Consider the following 24,362-nt stretch of genomic DNA (forward strand, 5'->3'; position numbering starts at 1 on the left):
CTATCCATACGTCCGGCCTCTTGCAGGACGCTGGACACATGAATGACAGTGGCGGGGGTATTTTTTTGAAGCACTGATTAGAGCCAGAAGCCCATCCATTAGGGCTAATCTAACACTGGTCCTCTTTCCAGCCAATCAGAAAGCGGGTATGAGACCTGTCACCCGATTGGCTGAAAGAACAGGTGGACCTATTAGATGCCTAGGAGGAGGGGAGGAGCCGCACGATGGAAGCGAGGAGGAGAGGACACAGGAGCCAATGCACGCTCTCCGGATGCCCGCTGCCCGAATGCCCACTGCACGCACGCCTTCTGCCCAAATGCCCACTGCATGGATGCCCGCCACCTAGATGGGGTAAGTGTTTGACCGGCAGACAGTGAGCAGGGGGGTTGAGGTGCCGTCAGGGGGACGGGGGGGTGGTTGTTTGCCACACCCCCCCAAAAAAACAGCCGTCACTGTTTTTTGTGCATAGTGGAGTCCTTTAGCCTTGTTTCCACATCAGAGGTATGGCTTTTTGGCCACAGTTCTTCCATAAAGACCACTTCTGGCCAGACTTGTCCAGACAGTAAATGGGTGTACCTGAGTCCCACTGGTTTCCGTCAGTTCTGTGCTGATGGCACTGCTGGACATCTTACGATGTTGAAGGGAAGTAAGCAAGATGTGTTTTTCATCCGCTGCAATAAGTTTCCTTGTCCGGCCACTGCATCTGCGGACTTCAGTGTTGCCCGTTTTTTTGTGCTTCTTCAAAAGAGATTGAACAATACATCTTAAAACCCCAATCTGTTTTAAAATCTTTGCCTAGGAGAGACCTTGCTGATGCAGTATAACTACCTTGTGTCTTGTTTCTGTGCTCAGTCTTGCCATGGTGTATGACCTGTGACATGAAACTGTCTTCCACAACCTCACCTTAGTAGCAGAGTTTGACTGTTCCTCACCCAGTTTTAAACCTCCTATACAGCTTTTTCTGTTTCAGTTAATGACTGCGTTTCAACCTACATATGAAATTCATGATCATTAGCACTTGCTTGGTATAATTGGTTAATCATACACCTGACTTTAATCCTACAAAATCCCTGACTTTTGTGCAAGTGTACAAAGTGTTCAAGTGTAAGAATTGATGCCAAATGTAATCACACCAAATACTGATTTAATTTAGATTTTTCTTGTATGCTTACTTTGTATTTTGGAAATTTTTAAAAATAAACAATTAAAATATATATTTTTGAAAGTACACAGCATTTTTTCACACCCGCCTAACAGTTTTGCACAGTACTGTATGCTGTCACTGAAACTGTGCAAATTGTACTGTTCTGTAACACAGCATACAGAGTTAAGGCATCCCCTCAAGCATGTTATTTAACCACTTGCCGACCGGCTCGCACTGATATACACCAGCAAAGAGGCACGTTCTCTTGAAACTCCGTACAGGTGCGTCTTCCCCTTTAAGAGCCGCCGGAAGCGCGCGTGCCTGCGGCACGGCGGGGGACCCAATGCGCTTTCCTGGCGGGCGCAATCGCTGCCGACCACCCGCTATTGCGGGAACGAGAGCTAGAGCGGGGATTTGTGTGTGGAAACACACAAATCCCTGTTCTGTCAGGGGAGAGGAGACATATTGTTTGTTCCTAGTAAGTAGGAACAACGATATGTCTCCCAACCCAGGCAGTCCTATCCCCATACAGTTAGAACACACTGAGGGAACACATTTAACCCCTTGATCGCCCCCTAGTGCTAACCCCTTTCCTGTCAGTGATATATATACAGTAATCAATGCATTTTTATAGCTCTGATCGCTGTATAAATGTCAATGGTCCCAAAAATGTGTCAAAAGTGTCCGATCTGTCTGCCGCAATGTCGGAGTACCGCTAAAAATCACTGATCACCACCATTACTAGTAAAAAAATAATAATTTATTTATTTATTTATTTTATTTATTTCAGGTACTTATATAGCGCTGTCAATTTACGCAGCGCTTTACATATACATTGTACATTCACATTAGTCCCTACCCTCAAGGAGCTTACAATCCAAGGTCCCTAACTCACATTCATACATACTAGGGACAATTTAGACAGGATCCAATTAACCTACCAGCATGTCTTTGGAGTGTGGGAGGAAACCGGAGTACCCGGAGGAAACCCACGCAGGCACAGGGAGAACATGCAAACTCCAAGCAGGTAGTGTCGTGGTTGGGATTTGAACCAGTGACCCTTGTTACTGCTAGGCGAGAGTGCTACCCACTACACCACTGTATATAATAAAAATGCCATAAAAATGCCATAAATCCCATAGTTTGTAGACATTTGCTTGCGCAAACCAATCAATATATGCTTATTGCGTTTTTTTTTTACCAAAAATATGTCGAGGAATACATATTGGCATAAACTGATGAAGAAATTTGTCTTTTAAAAACATTTTTGAGGATATTTTGTTATAGCAAAAAGTAAAAAATATATATATTTTTTTTTCAAAATTGTCCCTCCCTTTTTGTTTATAGCGCAAAAAATAAAAACCGCAGAGGTGATCAAATACCACTAAAAGAAAGCTCTATTTATGGGAAAAAAAGGACGTCAATTTTGTTTGAGTACAACATCGCACGACCGCGCAATTGTCAGTTAAAATGATGCAGTGTCGTATCGCAAAAAATGGCCTGGTCATTAAGCAGCCAAATCATCCGGTCTGTAAGTGGTTAAAGAATGTGTGTATTTTCATGTTTGCCCTCCAAGCTGCATGAAAAAATCCTCTTCCTGCTGTATGTTTTTTTTTTTTTTTCTATATTGATACCTGTCCCCTATGGCAGTGCTTCCTATGACTTTTTCACAGTAGTGAAGTATTAGCAGAACATTAGTAGTAACAGGATTCACCCCTAATAGACTTCAATGGGACGTGCTGCTGTGTTTGAGTTTGCAAAACTTGGCGAGTTAAACCCAGGCAGATTTGTTCATCAATGCTAACCATCAATGCAAACAAGTACTAGACTTACCACCAATTTATGAAGGATGCACTACATTGACCCATGTAAGGGTACTACACTGACCATTAGTGTAAGGGGGCACTACACTCTTGTGTTACACTGTATTATAAATTATACTTTGTACACTCTGTAAAGCCAAAATAAAGTTAAAGAAATAGATATCAAAATCACGTGGACATTGTACAAATACCTTCAAGCTTCTGGTATAGCGGTTATAGCAATGCATTAAAATATGACTGTGCACTCTTTTAGGTACCGGAGTTTGCCCATGCTGTCCAGGGCACTCTAACCTGGTCAGATACATCCCTTCTATTTCTTTGTCTTGCAAATTTGTATAGGCACACATGTGCTGAGAGGGACAGTTGCTTCTCAGCTCTACCAGCATGGAGCACTGAAGTATAAGGAGTAAATGGTATTTTAAGGCATTTCCATGTACAAATCAGCTAAAATCATAAAATAAATCAATGCAAAACTATAAAAAGAAGTAGATGTGTGACTTTTTTTTATGAATCTGTTTTACTGAGTTTTATAAACGACATAGTGGCTTGACCTACATGGGTTTTTTCCATGTAAGAATCAAATACATCAGGTGTAAGAAAATTTGCCCAGATCTATTACTAAAGTTATGGAAAAACGGGAGGCAGACATCCTCTCAATCACTCTGATGGACAGATAAGGACAATTAGAGAGTTAGTACTGTTGTTGTCGAGCCATCCTCAAGCCATTTCATCCAGACATTGGTGGGCTTCATAGCAGTGGCGGTTGGTGAAGTTTTAGGATGGGGGCGCCAGACCCCGCCCTTCCTTGCTGACCCCTCCTTCTTCCATTAAGCCACACCCCTTATAGAATCCATCCACTCCGTTCACTGTATTTCACTTCCTTCCACCTATAGTGTCAGGAGTATACAGCTCAGCATCACAGGACAGAGTATACAGCCCCAGCATTACAGGGCAGAGAATACAGCCCCAGCATCACAGGACAGAGTATACAGCTCAGCATCACAGGACAGAGTATATAGCTCATCCTCACATATCAGGTTATATAGCTCAGCCTCACAGATCAGGGTATATAGGTTGCATTACAGATAGGGTATATAGGTTGCATTACAGATAGGGTATATAGGTCGCATTACAGCTAGGGTATAAAGGTTGCATTACAGCTAGAGTGTATAGGTCAGCATTACAGTTAGTGTATATATTTCAGCATTACAAATAGGTGTATATAGGTCAGCATGCAATGTGGGGAAAAGAGTACATTTTGACACTTGCATCTTTGAGCTAGACATGCCTGCAAAGCTATAACATCACTGCAAAAAAAAAAAATAAAAAGCAATGGTTCAGTAGAACCAGTAGAACCCAGATGCACGAACCCTCACGGTACAGGGAGATTGCACCCATTGAATAATCAGGGGCAAATGGGAATACACAATGGCAAGTATTACTGTCTCTCTGAAACAGGTGCAATCATGCAATGCTTTATTACTACCAATAAGGCACCAATCAAGTTCCCACGGTGTAAAAGGGAGGTTGCAAAAGGTGGGTGGCCTGGGAATTGTGTTCACAAGAATGCTTACTAATAAAAAACTTTAAGTCTGTCAACCATTAAACTGAACAGGTAGTAATCTTTACTATACTGTATAATCTATCTGACAGCACCCCGCCCCCCCCCCCCGTGCGGGGCTCACGGCACTGACAGCACCCCCCGTGCGGTACTCGCAACACTGATGACAAGACCCCCCGTGGGAGGTCCAGCACTTACTGGGCTGTGGATCCTCCTGTATCTACACTCTCCTCCATAGTGCAGACACTGGGCCAGGAGAAACCGGAAGTGACGACGTGCCTCCGGGGAAAGCACCACCCATGTCTTGCAATGGTACCAATAGAAAACTCCCACAACAGGGACAATGGCTGTAAGATGGGAGTGTTGCGGTGCATTGCTTTGCGCCACAAGGACTCCCAAAACCAGGAAAATTAAGCGTGTTGCCTGCAATCACGTGATTGCATAGACGTCACGCTACCCATAGTGCACTGCGTCTGGCGCCCATACACAGTGCAATTAAAGGACCTTGTGTTTTTTTTTTTAAGGACCTTTTTTAGGGGGGGTTTGGTGACCAGGTTTGGCGGGGGGTGCCGCCCGTGCGCCCCCTATGGACAGGCCATCACTGCTTCTTAGCTGATCCCCTGTTATATGTATCTTGGTACAATGGTAGATTTGAGTTCACTAGTTTGTTTTCAGAACTGAATATGAGGAGGAGTTGACTTTTTCCAACCTATAGTGAAGGTTTTTTCATGGCATAAAACAGCAGGAGACCCAATAACGTTCATTCAGTTGTGGTAGGGACTTCATCTTCCACCAAGCCCAACAAGCAAATTTTGGGTGTAGAAGCGAAACAGGTCTGGGCAATAGTATTCATATTTTCAATAAACTTTTGCCAGTAGCGAAGGTGTTAGTGACTTTAGTTGGACTTTAAGATTAACAAACCTTTCGTTCCGTGCATGTTTCCGCCACCGCGTTCAAAGCGCACTGCAGTTGCGATATGCACAATGTTAAGTTAAAGACACCCCAAACACAGGTCTGCACTGGATCGTACCAGTTGCTGTGCGTTTTTTTTAAGTAGTGCATGCACTACTTTTGCTGCAGTCTGATACGATTCAACCCCAACACTTCCCGCATGTGAATCGCACAAGAACGTGCAGCATGTTCCTGTGCAATTCCTGGTATAATGAAGTTGAAAGGTCAATGTCTGAAATTTCTGTAGTAAAATATTGTGAGATCATATAACAAGATTGAAATTAATAGTTCATTACATTCTACATTTATGTAGCAATACCCCCTGTAGGAGTTGCAAATGTCAGGGTTCCCCACTGCTGCACAGACAGTCACATAGCATCTTCAATTTGCATACAGACACAGAAAACAGTCCTTTAGCTTTGTTTTTGTTGTTTTATTAGGGAATAATAACTTTGATGGGGATAGGAATTATGGGATGTCCAAACTTGACAGTAACAGATGAAACCAGGGACAACTTCCTCCCTATTTACAGCTCCACTTAATCCTCCTGCACAATAACTTGATCCACTGTGCAGCTCCACTTGATTTAGTCCTTTTAGGAACTAACAGTTTCTTATTAGCTCAGCAACAGCCCCTTACAGGCTAGGAACTCTCAGTCCCCTAGAAAAGTAGCACAATGTGTTGTGAACTGAATCCTGGAGCTCTTCCACTCCCCTGTAGACAATGATCCCAGCTCTACTGCTGCAGAAATGCTAGCCTACCTGGCTGCCTCTTCACCAGCCCTCCCAGCTGTTTCTTCTTCCCAGTCTACCCAAATTACACTCTTCACCAGTTTGCCCGACTGACTGTCTGGAGATCTCTCAGGGCAAGGCAGAAGACCTAAGCACACCACTGTCTTCAAGAGAGACCTGCTACACGTGGCAGTCTCTCCCCTTATCAGTCCCTGCACCGTGCTGATGTACTTACACTGTCCTCCTTGCTCCTGCTGCCACTCAGGAAAGCCTCAAACTTCTCCTGTGGTAGGATCCTTCCAGGCCAGCCACCTGAGCCCTGGCCCAAGGTAGACCCCCTCCCTGGCAGGGGTCCCTTGAGGGCCACTTACAGTCTCCCTTAGCACTGCATCTCCGTCTTTCACCCAACTCCCCTGCTGGTAAGACTTATGTTCTATTTAGATGCTCACTTAGTCCCCTGCCAGGCCCACTTCCTGGGGATTGGCTAAGGGCCCATAAATATGCAGGACAACCTTCCTAGCCTCCACCCACTAATCTCTAGAACATTCTCCAACATTCTAGAACCTGGGGGAGGCACCAGAGAGCTGCCTGGATGAGTCATCGAGCCCTGAATTGTAATGAACCCTGACCCAGATTCAATGTCTCAGTCTTAGGTCTGAGCCAAATTTTATTTCACCTGCACTGCTACTAGTAGCACACTAGAGGGTGCTACATTTAAAAAACAGCTTTTGCTGCAAAATTCACCTTCAATACAGACATCTTCCCTGCAGTACATTCAATCTGATGGCCAGCATCATTCAACCCACTTCCTCCTGGCCCCGCCCCAGCCTGTGACTGGACAGAGAAAAGAGAAACAGCGTAGTTATGAGTTCATCTCCCTGTCACTCTGATTTCTCTTTCTATCAACGCGTTTCTTGTCAAGACATGATCTGATTGGCTCCCAGTACTATTTCTTTATTTCACACTCCAACCATGCTGTACAGACTGCGAGAAGCTAATACCAGGTCAGGATCAGAAACTTAAACTGTTTGCATTCAAAATACTTTTAATGTTAACAAAAAATTACAAATCTGCATTTGTGTGTTTTATATCTGTCTAGAATTCCGTTCAGCTTTAATATGACAAAAAATGGCATTGCCTATATTCTGACTCTGATTGTTGTGAAACGATTTATCCATTGTGAGACCTCTATGCCTGGCCTGTATAAGCAGATATAATCACTGAGGACAATCCTCATCAGATAGCTTGAACTCACCAATACCGATTTCCATCCACAGATGCTTTATTCTGAATATCAGATTACAGCAGATGACAGGATACAAACAGATGAATAGGTTGTGGTATTGTGCGGTCAAAAGATGATACTGTCTGTAGCTTACTTATGCAGGACACAGGAAGTATAAAACACAGGAAGAAGGGTGGAGCCTTACATTCAAAGGAAGTGTGTCATAACATAAGGAAAAAATAAACTTGAGAGACAAGTGCATTACCACAAAGGGTCACTAGATGGCAGCATGTAAACTAAACATAAAAGTCCATAGAAAATGGTTAGGAAAACAATATATATACATTCTATGCCCTGTTGGGGCAGCACACTCCCCGTCTGGCATTGGTAAATGTCACTATATATATCAGAACGGTAGTGATACAACTGCAAATAACAAGTGTAGTTTGCTGGATGTCTTGAAGACCTGAAAGACATAAAGAACATGCATATAATGCAAAAACAACAACTATTAATTCAAGGCTTCAAGATATGTCAACTTAAGTCCAAGACACTTTCTTCTTGAAGTCGCAGGTAAGATCCAGCAGCGTAGGCAAACAAGTTCATTCTCCAAAGGGTAAGAGCAGAATAAGTTCCGTGATAGGTCTGAAGAAGGTCTTTACAGTCCCTTGTCTTGAAACCTTCACCTCCACCTTGCGTACCTTACCGTCATCACTAGGAACGCTCTTTACAATAAGTCCCATGGGCCATTCAATTCTTTCAGCTTGCTGGTCCTTAAGCAGAACAAGATCTCCAACTTGCATGTTAGGGTTCAGGCGTTGCCATTTCCTGCGTCCTTGCAGAGTAGAAAGATACTCCATCTTCCAACGATTCCAGAAGCAGTTGGCGAGGTGTTGTGCTCGATTCCACTGGTCATAGCAAAAAACAAGGCAGAAGTGGGTCTGGTCATAGCAAAGGTTTCCTGCTTTGAAATTTCCAGGTGGAACAGGAACAGACCCAAGCTTCTGGGTAAGAAGAGTAGCTGGAGTAAGGATAGTTGGGGTCTCTGGATCTTTGGACACTGGAACAAGTGGTCTTGAATTGATTATGACAGATGCCTCTGCCAGGAAGGTGGTTAGAATCTCGTGGGTAAGTCTTGTGGAATTAAAGTCTATAAGCATAGAATCCAATATTTTACGTGTGATACCTATCATTCTCTCCCATGAGCCACCCATGTGGGAAGAATGAGGAGGATTGAAAATCCTAGTACAGCCTTTTTCAGCTAACAGGTCTTGGATTGGCCTAGAGTTGAGCTGTAGCTCTCGACAGGCTCTAACGAAATTAGTTCCACAGTCAGATCTTAGTGTCTTGACTGGTCCTCTGATGGCTAGGAATTGTCTTAGAGCATTGATAAAACTTGAAGCATCCATAGATTCTATAACTTCAATATGTACTGCACGCACACTCATGCAAGTGAACAGCACTGCCTATCGTTTGCTATTTGCTTGGCCACCTCGAGTTCTGCGGGCTGTTACTATCCATGGCCCAAAGACATCCAAACCAACACGAGTGAAAGGTGGGTCAGTACTTAACCTGTCAGCTGGCAAATCTGACATTTGCTGTTTCTGGTGTTTCCCTCTCAGTTTGCAGAACTGAACACAGCTGTGTAGTGTAGCTGTGATCTGTCTTTTTGCTCCTATAATCCAAAGGCCTGCAGCTCTTATGGCACCCTCTGTGAAGTGTCTACCTTGGTGCTTAACCCCTTTATGGTAGTGCCGTATGAGCAAAGTGGTGATGTGATGGCGAGCAGGTATAATGAGAGGATTCTGTTCTTGCTCACTCAACTCAGCCTTGTTTAAACGTCCACCAACCCTTAACATACCATGATTGTCAATGAATGGATTCAGGTTGACAATTGGGCTGTTTTTTGCAATGTTCCTCTTGTCACGTATACATTTAATTTCTGAGCCAAAGACACTCTGTTGTACAGTTCGTATTATGATCAGTTCACCTTCAGCAATGTGTTTTGCGGAAAGAATCTTTTGGCACATGTGCCAACCTTGAGAGTAAGCATCTTTGGGCTTTGTGTGGAAGCAATCTACAATATGAACTAACCTTGCGATGGTGCATACAAGCCTTCTCCACTTGGGGAAACGTTCAAAGCGCTGACAGCCCAAGGCGAGTCTTTGTTCAGTTCTGGTGACGAGGGTTTTAACTTCAGGACAAATCTCTGGATCCTTGTCAGGTTCTAGAAGACTGAAGACATCAACTGTGGTTTCTTCTGGATGATCCAGCAGGAATTCAGGCCCTGTTAACCAAGAAGAATTTGCAAAGACACTTGCAGACACTGGCCTGGTGGCATGATCTGCAGGGTTAATTTCAGATGGAACATAATGCCATTGTTCAGGTTTAGATGATTTCCTGATTCTCTCTACACGGTTGCTGACATAGACATAGAAACGTTTAGTCTGGTTGTATATGTAGCCTAGAACAACTTTGCTGTCTGTGTAGAATCTGAAGTTATCTATCTGAATGTCTAGCTCACGCAGTATGAAATCTGCTATTTCTACAAGCTAGCACAGTCCCACAAAGTTCAAGCCTGGGAATCGTGTGTTCAGGTTTAGGTGCTAACTTAGCTTTCCCAAACAGAAACCCTATGTGGGCTTGATTAGAAGAAAATCTTACCTTGAGGTAAGCGACAGCTGCTGTAGCCTCAGTAGATGCATCTGAGAATATGTGAAGCTCTTTCCTCTGACTTGTGGCAAGGGAGGCAGAAGTGTAGCAGCGTGGTATATGGATTCCATCTAAGGCATGTAGAGATTGTTTCCCGGACTCCCACTTTGAAAGCTGGTCTATTGGTAGTGGAGCATCCCAATATTTAATAGTCTCTCAGAACTGTCTAAGTAAGGATTTACCTTGTATGGTGATGGGAGCCACGAATCCCAATGGATCGTATAGACTGTTCACCACTGACAGAACACCACGTTTGGTAAATGGCTTGTCTGCAGAGCTGACTTGAAAGCCAAAGGTATCTTTTAATAAGTCCCACTGTAGGCCCAGACTTCTCTGTACAGGTGGAATGTCCATTCCCAGATTCAAGTCTTTAAACCCTGTGGCATGATCGCCAGGTTGAAAGGCTTTCATAACAGCAACACTATTTGAGGCAATCTTGTGTAGTCTGAGGTTAGCCTCAGAAAGCATACCTTGAGTCCTTTGTAGCAGGTCTATTGCTTCTTCGTCTGTAGGTAAAGATTTAAGTCCGTCGTCCACATAGAAGACTCTCTCAACAAAGTGTCGAGCATCTTCGCCATACTCCTTTTCCCCTACAAGGGCAGTCCTTCGTAAACCGTATGTTGCAACAGCGGGTGAGGGACTATTTCCGAAAACATGTACCTTCATGCGGTATTCAATCATCTCATTGTCCATGTTGTTGTCACGGTGCCACAGAAACCTTAGGAGGTTCCTATGATCTTCATGCACAGTGAAGCAATGAAACATTTGTTCAATGTCAGCAGTTATGGCAACTGGCTCTCTTCTAAACCTCATAAGTACATCTACAAGGTTGTTGGTTAGGTTTGGATCAGTGAGAAGAACATCGTTCGGGGATAGGCATTGATGCTTGGCACTGGAGTCAAATACTACCCTGATTTGCTTTGGCTTACGTGGATGATACACTCCGAAGAAAGGCAGGTACCAGCACTCATCGTGTCTTTGAAGTGGTGGAGCTGGTTCGGCATGATCATTGTCAAAGATCCTTTTCATAAAGGTGATGAAATGGTCCTTCATTTCAGGCCTGTTCTTTAGTGTTCGTTGAAGTGAGTTGAATCTGGATAGAGCCTATTCACGATTGGTTGGGAGTTTAACCCTTGCAGCACGAAGAGGTAATGGTACAACCCAGCTGTTAGACTCATCCTGGAAGAACTCTTTGTCCATTATTTTGATGAACTCTCTGTCTTCGACTGATAAGGTTATTTTGTTGTCATCGCTTGTAGTACAAAACACTGTGGTACCTAGGTTGTCATCACAAAGGTTAGGAGTGACATCAGGTACTTGGATGATGTCAAGAGGCTTCTCTTTTACTTCATAATGGCGAGTGCATTGTTTGAAGTGGGATGCATGTCCATTTCCTAACATGTAAGTTTTGAAGGAGTGGATCTCGGATGACGTACGCATACTATCCAAGAATATGTTGCCCATGATTGCCCAGCCTAGGTCAAGTTTTTGTGCATAAGGTGCTTCATCGGGTCCATTGCACTGCTTGCATACTTTATGTACTCTGAGAATGTCTCTTTCTAGCAAGATCAAGATTTCAGCATTCATGTCCATTGCAGGAATTTCATCAACAAGGTGCCTCAAGTGAGGATGGTTATAGGCAGCCTCTGGAGTAGGAATTTCTTCCCTTTCGTCTGGTATCTGGTCAGACTCGACTAATGTTGGTAGGGGTATGCCCTCTCCCTTATTGATATGAGAGACCATGAACCCATTGGCCCTTCTGCCGAAGGTCTCTTCACGACTAGAACAGGTTCTGAGAGTATACGGTGATGCGTGTCCCTCTATACCAAAGATCTCAAAGAATTTAGGCTTAACCAAGGATCTGTTGCTCTGTTCATCTATTATGTCATACATCCTAATAGCTTCCTCAGGTTGACCCTTTGGGTATATCTTGACTAGGCATATCTTTGCACAGCATTTGTTATCTAAGCCTTCTCCACAGACTTCTGTGCATGAAGAAGAAATGTTAGCTGTGTCTGGAGCATGACCTTGTTGCTCCCCTCCATGACTTGAGACGGGGCTGGAGGTAGGAGGCTGCTGTGAATTGTCTGAGGGTGGACCCGGATGCATAGCTGTAACATGTCTGTCGCTACTGCATTCTGTGCACTTGATGACAACTTTACAGTCTTTAACAAAATGTCCATAACAAGCACAGCACCTGTAGCATATTCCAAGTTTCTGAAGAATCTCCCTGCACTCTTGTAATGTCTTTGCCCTAAGCCCACAACATTTCTTTAGGGGGTGAGGCTTCTTGTGAATAGGGCACTGATGGTTAAGGTCTTTATCTCTGTCACCCGAATCGCTCTGGTGAGCAGGAGAGGATACGGGTGGTGAGATGTCTGTCCTTTTAACAGATATTGCTCTATTAAAGTCTCTGCATTTAGCTGCTTTGTTATCATACCTTGATGATGATGATTAAGCAGGCAAGTTGGGTTCACTGAAGCTGAAATCGTTTCTCGTCCAGGCTTGGTCGCTGATGAACCTGCAAAAATATGCGAATGGAGGAAAAGATACGTTATAGTCTCTTTTGTACCTTGAGCCCTGTTGTGCCCATTTCTCTTGCAGGCCGTATGGCAGTTTAGACACCAATGGATTGACACCATGAGCAGTGTCCAGGAAGCTTAGTCCAGTTAGACGTGGGTCTGTCTTTGCCAACTGCAGCTCCATGAGAAGATCACTCAGATCTTGGAGCTTGAGGTAGTCTTTGTTCCCTATTTTTGGGAAGTTTTGCAGTCTCTTGAATAGAACGCTTTCTATGGCTTCAGAGCTACCATAGGCTTGCTCAAGTCTTGCCCATGCAGCAACAAGACTTGCATCTGGGTGGTCAACGTGCACTGTTCTCAGTCTTTTAACACGATCTGCAGAATCCGGCCCCAGCTACTTTGTGAGCAAATCAAGTTCCTCCTTGGTATTAAGGTTGAGATCAGCAATGGCAGCTTTGAAAGTTGATCTCCAGGCCCTGTAGCTCTCTGGACAGTCATCAAACCTTGAGAGGGTAGTATTAATGAGCTCACGGCGTACCATATATCTGGCAAAGTCATTCAAGTCTGGTCTCTCACTCTTCGGGGCCAAAGTAACTTGTGGAACCCCTCGGGTGTGAAAGTTCTCTGGTGAAGTAGGGTGAGGTTTGCCAGGATGAAATGATGTTGCAAGAGCGTTTAACTGTGGTGTAGTCCCTAAGGCTTGTGTTGGCTGTGGCTTGTCACTGGAAGTCACCTTGTTGTCAGCAAGAGGTGATGCGGTTTGCTGCATAGATGCACTTGTGTTGTACACTTGAAGAGGCTCAGGCATTTGGAGCTGTGATGTCTCTGTGTTGAGAATCAGAACAGTGTTGTTAGTAGGAAGTACAGGAGATGACTCTGTATCATTGAAAACACTATGTTTTAGTACATATTCACTGGTGCGTTCAACTGGGTCTTGCAGTTCCGCTGGGATGTAACAGTCTGAGTTAACACTTTCTCCCATCGCTTGTTCAAGGACTCTCAGCCTTGCTAGGGCAGCTGCTTCCTCTCTTTCCATTTGCAGAATCTTTATTTGGGAATCTGCCTCTGCTTGTTGGGCATCTGCCTCTGCTTGTTGAGTTGCTTGTTGAGCTTTCATCTTTGCTTCTGTTTCTGCTTGTTGAGCTTTCATCTTTGCTTCTGTTTCTGCTTGTTGAGCTTTCATCTTTGCTTCTGTTTCTGCTTGTTGAGCTTTCATCTTTGCATGGCGAGCTGCCTTTTGTGTTTCTATTTCTGCTTCCTTTCTGGTAAAGGAGGTTTGCACTTTTTTTGCTTCCAGACTTGCACGGGCCTCTATTAGCTTGTCGCTTAATGTTGAACTTCTGGAGCAAGAGGATCTGGTAGAACGTGTAGTGTGCTTGGTTGATGTGGATCTGTGAGATCTGGTCTCCTGCAATTGAGCAATGCCGAGTTCTGCCTTACACTGGGCCTTTTGCACTAAGAGATCCCTTTGTTGGTTTAATGCAACAGCCTTGGTCAGTTCTGCTAAGGAGTCCTCTATATTACAGTCTTGCAAGAAAGCTGTGTATTTTGCAAACAGCCGCTGGTAGTGTTCGTACACGGCAGATAAGCGATCTATAGAGTCTCTTAGTTCAGCTGGTTCATCATTAAAGTGTGACAAAACTGACATGCAGTGTGAAGTTCTGTCCCATATGTCTGACAGATTGCTGGAGAACTCATCTCTAGTGGCTTCATAGTTTACTCTGAGTTTCTGCGTCGGTTTTATTGTACGTTTCGGTCTTACACTCTGATCGGCGATATCTGCAGAATCTGCTCCCTGTACATCTGCGGGTTCAGAGGCATAATGAATCTGTGTTGGTTCAGCCACAAAAGGGTGCTCAGTCTTGTGTAGACATTTTGTCACGTTTTTGCAAATAATGGTACTGTCTCTTTAAGAAGACGAACAGCAGCTTAGACAGGTGGGGTAACACAGTTCAATGTAGAGAAATATTTTTTAACATTCATATGAGGTGCAGTAAACTCGTGTGACCATGTGCTTCAAAAGATGGCGGATGGCACTGAGCTTGATTGCAGATCAGGCACACATACTGTATATACACAGCAGGCTGTAGGAAGTCTATACATCTTTTGACTATTCTGACTCCGATTCTTGTGAAACGATTTATCCCTTGTGAGACCTCTATGTCTGGCCTGTATAAGCAGATATAATCACTGAGGACAATCCTCATCAGATAGCTTGAACTCACCAATACCGATTTCCATCCACAGATGCTTTATTCTGAACATCAGATTACAGTAGATGACAGGATACAAACAGATGAATAGGTTGTGGTATTGTGCGGTCAAAACATGATACTGTCTGTATCTTACTTATGCAGAATACATGTGTCCTGCTACATGCAGCTTGCTGCTGCATCCATGACACAGGAAGTACAAAACACAGGAAGAAGGGTGGAGCCTTACATTCAAAGGAAGTGTGTCATAACATAAGGAAAAAATAAACTTGAGAGACAAGTGCATTACCACAAAAGGTCACTAGATGGCAGCATGTAAACTAAACATAAAAGTCCATAGAAAATGGTTAGGAAAACAATATATATAAATTCTATGCCCTGTTGGGGCAGCACAGCCTACCTCCCTATCCTCTTCCACTGCAACATTTTTTTTTTTTGCTAGAAATAACAGGTAAACTTGAAACAGATTGGGATGCTACATTTATTTGTCTGGCTCCTAGCATTGAAATAACTATCCCTGGCTGTTACCATTCTAAAGGAATACACAAGATATACATGCTCTGTCAAAAGAAAATCAAGCTCCCTCCCCCCCTTCTCAAGTTCTGCCTTGCGGATTGTCACACTCTATTTCTGGCGTGTCCCCAGCACTCCGTCTCTTTATTCATTCTTCCTAACCAGTGACGGTTTATTGGATCTGCCATTCACAGGCTGGCCTAATGGATTAATCCTGGCTTTAGCTGCTGCACTCTATTTTCTCCTCTTACATTCGTATTTACATAGGTGCGACAATGAAAAAAATAACATAAAATATGAGTGGGTTCTCATGCGCTCCTGGAATAACAATATCATGGAAGAAAAATAAAGTGACCAGGTTGAAATTTCTCCCCAACAATGGGCTATTCATAAAATATGTTCAGTGTATATTCTGTATGGATAGCATGCCCTGCTGGATAAAATGTAGATGTTGGTGTTCGAAAATTGTAAAGATATATAGTCCCTGGTGTGAAAACGGTCAAATCACATTATACCATTTTATACCGTGCTGCATTGTGACATTGTATAGTATAGTATGAATATAAGAAAGAAGCACCAGCCTCGCTGCCTCCTTGTCTACATTATACGACCCAGGAGACAGTTTGTGAGATCTCATGTATGCGCAGACACGCATGCACACCAGCACGGGACCTGGCCTCCTGCCTCCTACTATTGCACTTTTTTTTTGTGGATACCATTTTTATTTTTAGTTTCTCCACTTCCTTCATCCTCACCTAATCAAGGATGGCATATTCCAGATTGCAAGCAATTGTGCTGCAAGTGTGAAAATGACTTGCTAAGCCGAGCCAGGCTTCACAAGCTTGTTGTACAATTGCAGCAAGTCCACATTGCATGACTCCAGATCAACTTTCTTTGCAAGTCTACTGGAAGTTTGGGTTCAGTTATGTTGTGCAATAGTCATCCCACCACAGGGGTCACTGTGATTAGTAGAGCTCTTGCTGTAGAATCACCACTGCAACTTTGCTCTTTAGAGACTTGACTTTGCTACAAATTTTTTGGCAAGTTATCCTTGCTATCTGGGATCTGGCTACTCACTGCCTTCCCAGATGTCTAGGTTACACATTGCAGGCAGTTTGCAACATGCCAAAAAGTCTTTGTCAGGTCAGGTCCCTAGCAGATGCGGGTGCAAAGCAGTGTACCTGTGGTTTTCGTGGGAGTTAGCCACCATGAGTATGGCTACCTATTGGAATGAATGGGGCAGTGGTATGCATGTGTGGAATGAAAAGGTGCCAGGTAGGACTGCGACAGTTGGCTGATGGTAAGTATAATCCCAGGCTGCCTGTACTCATGGGGGTGTGGGGGGGGAAACAGAGGGCAAGAAAAACAGGGGTTATAACCTTCCTTTACAATGTGCAAAATGAAAAAAAAAAGGTTTGGCCTTAGTTACACTTTAAACATTCATTAATATGAACTTTACCACCTATAACTTTGTTCCACCTGGAGGGAAGACATACACTATAGTGTCAAAAGTATTGGGACACCTGCCGTTAACCGCACATGAACTTTAATGGCATCCCAGTCTTCGTCAGTAGTGTTCAATATCGAGTTGGCCCACCCTTTGCAGCTATGACAACTTCAACTCTTCTGGGGAGCCTGCCCACAAGGTTTATGAGTGTGTCTTTGAGAATGTCTGACCATTCTTCCAGAAGCGCATTTGTGAGGTCAAGCACTGAGGTTAGGACTCTGGGCAGGTCAGTCAAGTTCCTCCACCCCAAACTCGCTCATCCATGTCTTTATGGACCTTGCTTTGTGCACCGGTGTGCAGTCATGTTGGAACAGGAAGGGGCCATCCCCAAACTGTTCCCACAAAGTTGAGAGCATGAAATTCATGCAAAATGTCTTAGTATGCTGATACCTTTAGAGTTTTCCTTTCCTGGAACTAAGGAGCCAATCCCAACACCTGAAAAACAACCCTACACCATAATCCCCCCTTCACCAAATGATTTGGAGGGGTGGCCTAATACTTTTGGCAATATAGTGTGGATGAGCGAGTTTGGCGTGGAGGAACTTGACTGTCATACACAGAGTCCTGACCTCAACCCGATAGAACACCTTTGGGATGAATTAAAGCAGAGACTGCGAACCAGGCCTTCTTGTCCAACATCAGTGCCGGACCTCACAAATGCACTTCTGGAAGAATGGTCAAACACTCCCATAGACACACTCCTAAACCTTGTGGACAGCCTTCCCAGAAGAGTTGAGGCTGTTATAGTTGCAAAGAATGGACCAACTCAATATTGAACCCTACAGACTAACACTGGGATGCCATTAAATTTCATGTGAGTGTAAAGGCAGGTGTCGCAATACTTTTGACAATATAGTGTATATCACCAGTGGCACACACCTCACAGGTTGGGACACTCTGTTTTTCATCAGAGAAATAGAGCATGATGGGAAAATACTGAGGTAATACTCCTTCTAAGGAATTGAAAAGCTGACTTCAGCAATTTCTCATGGAGCAACTCAGCATCATGTACAAAACTCTATGGAATAGTTTTAAAACCATAACGGTTTTCACAAGATCCCATGGAAATTCAAATATTCTCCTTTTCCAGAGATGTTACATTCATGTGTATGTTTTTTCTATATGTTTCTGGCCGCTCCATAGAAATGAAAACTGAAATCTCATGTTTATGTTACCTTTCAAAAATAATTAATCGGCTTTCAAGTTTGAACTATGTAAAACCAGACAATCAATAGAAACATTGAATGGTTTTCTGTCAAACAAATACGTGGAACGCCTGCAAATCGTCAGATCCATGAAGTTGGACCCTGTCATGTTTTCATCGGTAAATATTGGCCTACGGGGAAGTCCACCCACCTAGAATTCAGTCCAAGTTCAAAGAATGTGTTTTAGAAAGTGCTGTGTAGGAGGATTTAGTAATAGAATTTCCAACTGCAAATCAATGAAAATGAAAGAGGATTTTAGGGGATTCTTTGGCAAATATAGAATTTAAAGGAAAACTCAACCGAAGCTCAACATTGAGAAAATTATATGTTGGTTGGATATCTTAATGCCAGCAATTAGTCCAGATGACCAATACTCTTCTGTTACTGACTGCGACAAGCCAAATTGTATTTTCTTTTTGTATATCCCTGGTGTCCAACCTGCATCATGTATGGACTTGGACCTCAGGAGTCTGAGTGGGAACATTGATCAGGGTAATGGCATTGATCTCTACCAGCCTCATGTAAAATATTATATTCACAGCTTCATATTGTCTTCTGCACCATATCCCCAACCAAAAATGCAGCATGTCCACACTCTCTGACCCTCATTTCCCCTTAAGTCTGCAGTTTTTGACCATTCTCTCAAGCAGTAAATATACAGGCGGTCTACTAGTTACAAACATCCGACTTACAAACAACTCCTACTTACAAACAGAGGGAGACAACAGGAAGTGAAAAGGAAATCCGACGGAAAATGTGTGATAGGACCTTGTTGTCGGAAATTCCAACCGTGTGTAGGCTCCATCACACATTTTCCATCGGAATTTCCGACACACAAAGTTTGAGAGCTTGCTATAAAATTTTCTGACAACAAAATCCGTTGTTGGAAATTCCGATCGTGTGTACACAAATCCGACGCACAAAGTGCCACGCATGCTCAGAATAAATTAAGAGACGAAAGCTATTGGCTACTGCCCTGTTTATAGTCCCGACGTACGTGTTTTACGTCACCGCGTTTAGAATGATCGGATTTTCTGACAACTTTGTGTGACCGTGTGTATGCAAGACAAGTTTGAGCCAACATCCGTCAGAAAAAATCCATGGATTTTGTTGTCGGAATGTCCTTTCAATGTCCGACAGTGTGTACAGGGCATAAGAGTTATTATGGAAAAAAGGTACCTCCACTGATGTTTTATCACCAAGGCTTGTTTCCACAACAACCCAACATTTTCAAAATCTAATTGTCATTGGGACAGAAAGTGAGGTGAAATCTTCTGAACAGGGGCACAGACAGCAAATCAAATATTACAGGGGTGTAAAGCCTTCTTTATGCTGTCCAAAAAGCTTAAAAATTGTTTTTTTGGCTGGAGCTACACTTAAAAAAATTACCTGTTCCAACTTACAAATAGATTCATGAGTTGACAACCACTGTTGTACATCATGGTACACAAAGCTTCTTTAGAATCAATATGATAGGCTTTGGCTGCCATCTTCAAGCAATTAGACACTGGCAAAAAAAGGCAGGACATCACCTCCCAGGCATAACCTCTCCCAGTTACGCAAGGCTTTGTTTTTTTGCTAGTGTCTAAAAGTGATGGTCACATCTGTGCAACTCTTTGCACAAAAATAGCTACCTTCTCAATGATTCCAACTGGGATCAGAAGACTGGTTTTATCCAAATCCATTTTCCTATGGCTAATCATCACTCAGAGGAATGGTACCCAGACCCCTCACCGAACGATGAGAGGATAGCCTGTAAGGTTTTTTGGTCAGCACTGAACACTCCGTTATGAAACTCTGTGTAATGATATATTGCCTGGTGATCCAGTAGGGAGCTATACAGTACAAGGGAAAATTCTTTGGCGAATGTAGTATAGCGCTACCCCCGTAGGAGCCGCTGGTGAATATGGGTATCTCCCACCCTGCATAGCAAGGCACACAAATTTTCCACACACGCTGGAGTCAGAAATCAATCCTTTGTTTTTGTATTTTATTAGGGGAATTGAACTTGGATGGAGAATAGGGTTAATATGTGATGCCCTCTTGATCAACACAGAATTATTCAGGGACACAACTATATACATCCAGTATAAATACACTTCCTCTTCTACCTCCAGCACAATCTTGCTAGTAGAACTACAACCCCCAGAACCAGCTAGCTCTGTAACGATGATCCAACACAGTCAGATCCAGAGTAAATGCCCTTTTCAGCAGGGACTGCGGGCCCCTTTGATAGTGTAGCAGAAAAGAGGTCTTAGTGCTTATCTGTCCTATTCCTGTGGCTACTGATCCCAGTACCACCTATTCAGGCACTGCCAGCCCGTCTGACTGCAGCTGCCCCATTCCCTAGCCCTCCTGGCTTCTTCTCCACAGTCCTCCCAGACTGACTCTGCATCCATCCCAAACAGCTTCCACCCAGCCCCTTCAGGTATGCCTCTCAGTCCTCTGACTGTAACACTCACCATTCCTCCTGGCTGTCTTCCTTCCTGGAGATTTACCCGGCAGTGTTCTCCTGCTGTCCTCCCTTGCTCCCGTGCCTCCTGGTCAGGATCCCTCTGTGTGTCATAAGGAGGGGTCCCTTCTGCATTCAAGCCCAGGCCTGAGTTCACCACCCCCAGATTAGGGGGTTACTTTCAAAGGCCTCCGACAGCCTAACACTCCATCTTCCACCCGAACTCCACACTGCCCCAGCTGGGCTGACTCTGAGTATTTGAGGAAGCCTGCCTCCTGCCAACCCACCTGTTGGGGATTGGTCAGGTCCCTCAGAATACTCCAGGCAGCTCCTTCTCCCCTCCACGCCCTTCCTTCTGGAATCTTCTGCTAGCTTCCAGAAGTATGGGGAGGTATCAGAAATGCGGTCTGTGAGTCATACCAGCCTCCCTGAGTCACTCAACCCTGACCCAGATAAACACACAGGCTTGGCTGGCAGCCAAGCCTGAATTTACTTACTCTGTTCAAAAAACCTAACTCTAGCACTCTAGCAACGCTAGGGGGTGCTACAGTAGAATTTAAATAAAGAGTCAGTCTAGGCTTAACATGCAATGAATTATATGTTGGTTGGATGTCTTGGTGCTAGTGATAGGCCCAGATAACCAGTCCATCACTGACTGCAGACAAGCCAAATTTAGTTTTTTTGCTGCATTACAACTTTAATTTTACAGAAGTATCAATGGAAGACAACAATGAATACAGTGTCTGGGAATAGTGTATACTGGTAATAAATGTTAAAAAAATACCTATGAGCTGATAGCTTCCTGCCTCTACTGACTGTTATCAGTTAGAATTGTTCTCAACTTTTTGTGAACTACAGAACCCCCAATCCCACCATATTATGGAGCTGATGAGCTGGGTAGGTGTTCTGTAGAAAATGCACACTGGTGAGTTCATTTCTATGTCACCCTGCCTCTCTTACTATCGGTATGAGCAATGTCAGCACATGAACTGATTGGAAGATTGAGCTGTTTCTTCTTCTCCCAGTCTGAGCTTCCATGGATTGGAAGAGGCTACTAGCAGATCAAATGTAGGCGGCTAAGCTGTGTTGGAAAGAACAACAGCATGGTTGCTAATAAACTGACAATACTGTATGCATTATACTTATCTATGCAGCAGGTGACGCTGTTGTATTATAGTGTTATAATGTGTATTCTATGATATGACAGGATGTACCGTCTATCTAAGTCCAGTGCACTTGTTTGTGGTTAGTTCCTGTTACATGATAAAGACATCCTTCATAAAAGTAAAGTCGTTTGCTTTATCTAAAAAGCTTCCAGCGCATGATTTCAATACTCTGCACGACAAGCTGGCCATAGATGGAGCAAATTTCTTTCCTGCAACCATGGGTTGCAGGAAAGATAATCACTCGATTCCCCCATCAACACAATCAGTGTTAATGAGGGAGTCCCTCCCGTGGTGCTATTGTGTTTTCCAGCGGGGAGACCTGTCCAGGCTGGGAGAACATACAGTGATTATGGCTAACCGCTGGTAATAAACACATGAAAAATCTGACAGGCTGATTGTACCCAAGTTGATCGATCAATTGGCCTGGTTACAATCAGCCTGCTCATACATGGTTGAAATTGTCTATGGCTGACTTTTCACTGCTTGCATTTAAAACATTTCAATTTATGATGCATTAATGACTACAAAGCTTCATTAATTGTGTATTTGTTATCTGCCTACAGCTTTAAGGGTACAATGGGCTTTAAATGGCTCCTGAGGGAGGCTCTGGTTAGCTTACCTGGACTGTAGTTGTGCCCAAACATTGCCCTCATTAGCTTCATTTGTGTAAAAAATGTTTTACATAAAGGAAAAAAAAAAATCAGATGGTTATAAAAAAAAAGTAAAATAAAAAAATTAAGGGAACAGTACACATATAAATATCAGGTACACACACACAAATAAAACCCACAAACACAAAAAGGACTAATGAAATAAACTACCCTAAATACACTAAGAAAAAAAACACATACCTTTATAAATAAAGATTTTTTTTAAGCAGTTCAATTAGTTCTTCATAGTTACATAGTAACATAGTAGGTGAGGTTGAAAAAAGACACAAGTCCATCAAGTCCAACCTATGTGTGTGATTATATGTCAGTATTACATTGTATATCCCTGTATGTTGTGGTCGTTCAGGTGCTTATCTAATAGTTTCTTGAAACTATTGATGCCCCCCGCTGAGACCACCGCATGTGGAAGGGAATTCCACATCCTTGCCACTCTTACAGTAAAGAACCCTCTACGTAGTTCAAAGTTAAACCTTTTTTCTTCTAATTTTAATGAGTGGCCACGAGTTTTGTTAAACTCCCTTCTGCGAAAAAGTTTTATCCCTATTGTGGGGTCACCAGTACTGTATTTGTGTATTGAAATCATATCCCCTCTCAAGCGTCTCTTCTCCAGGGAGAATAAGTTCAGTGCTCGCAACCTTTCCTCATAACTAATATCCTCCAGACCCTTTTTTAGCTTTGTTGCCCTTCTCTGTACTCGCTCCATTTCCAATACATCCTTCCTGAGGACTGGTGCTCAGAACTGCACAGCATACTCTAGGTGCGGCCGGACCAGAGTCTTGTAGAGCGGGAGAATTATCGTTTTATCTCTGGAATTAATCCCCTTTTTAATGCATGCCAATATTCTGTTTGCTTTGTTAGCAGCAGCTTGGCATTAGATGCCGTTGCTGAGCCTATCATCTACTAGGACCCCCAGGTCCTTTTCCATGCTAGATTCCCCCAGAGGTTCTCCCCCCAGTGTATAGATTGCATTCATATTTTTGCCACCCAAACGCATTATTTTACATTTTTATACATTGAACCTCATTTGCCATGTAGTTGCCCACCCCATTAATTTGTTCAGATCTTTTTACAAGGTTTCCACATCCTGCGGAGAAGTTATTGCCCTGCTTAGCTTAGTATCGTCCGCAAATACAGAGATTGAGCTGTTTACCCCATCCTCCAGGTCGTTTATGAACAAATTAAACAGGAATGGTCCCAGCACAGAACCCTGAGGACCCTACTATCCACCTCTGAGCATTCCGAGTACTCCCCATTTATCACCACCCTCTGAACTTGCCCTTGTAGCCAGTTTTCAATCCGTGTACTCACCCTATAGTCCATGCCAACTGACCTTATTTTGTACAGTAAACGTTTATGGGGAACTCTGTGAAATGCTTTTGCAAAATCCATATAAACCACGTCTACGGGCCTTCCTTTATCTAGATGGCAACTCACCTCTTCGTAGAAGATTAATAGATTGGTTTGGCAAGAACGATTCTTCGTGAATCCATGTTGATTACTGCTAATGATACCATTCTCATTAATAAAATCTTGTATATAGTCCCTTATCATCCCCTGCAAGAGTTTATTTACTATTGATGTTAGGCTAACTGGTCTGTAATTCCCAGGGATGTATTTTGGGCATTTTTTACATATTGGTGCTACATTGGCTTTTCTCCAATCAGCTGGTACCATTCCAGTCAGTGGACTATAAGTAAAAATTATGAACAATGGTCTGGCAATTACTTGACTGAGTTTCCTAAGTACCCTCAGATGCAAGCCATCTGGTCCTGGTACAACTAGTACCTTATTTGCCAGGATCCAGTCTTGCTCTCCCCCCCCCCCCCCCCTCCTCCTTTCCTCTCCTTTTCTTCCCTCTCTGCCTTTGGTGTAATCATATTCCCAATTTGATTTTTTGATTCTTTCATTTACTGTATACTTTTTATTTTATATTGTTTTGTTTTATTTTCTTGACTCATTGATTTTT

This window comes from Aquarana catesbeiana, linkage group LG01, assembly GCF_042186555.1.
Source record: "Aquarana catesbeiana isolate 2022-GZ linkage group LG01, ASM4218655v1, whole genome shotgun sequence".
Classification (NCBI taxonomy): Eukaryota; Metazoa; Chordata; class Amphibia; order Anura; family Ranidae; genus Aquarana; species Aquarana catesbeiana.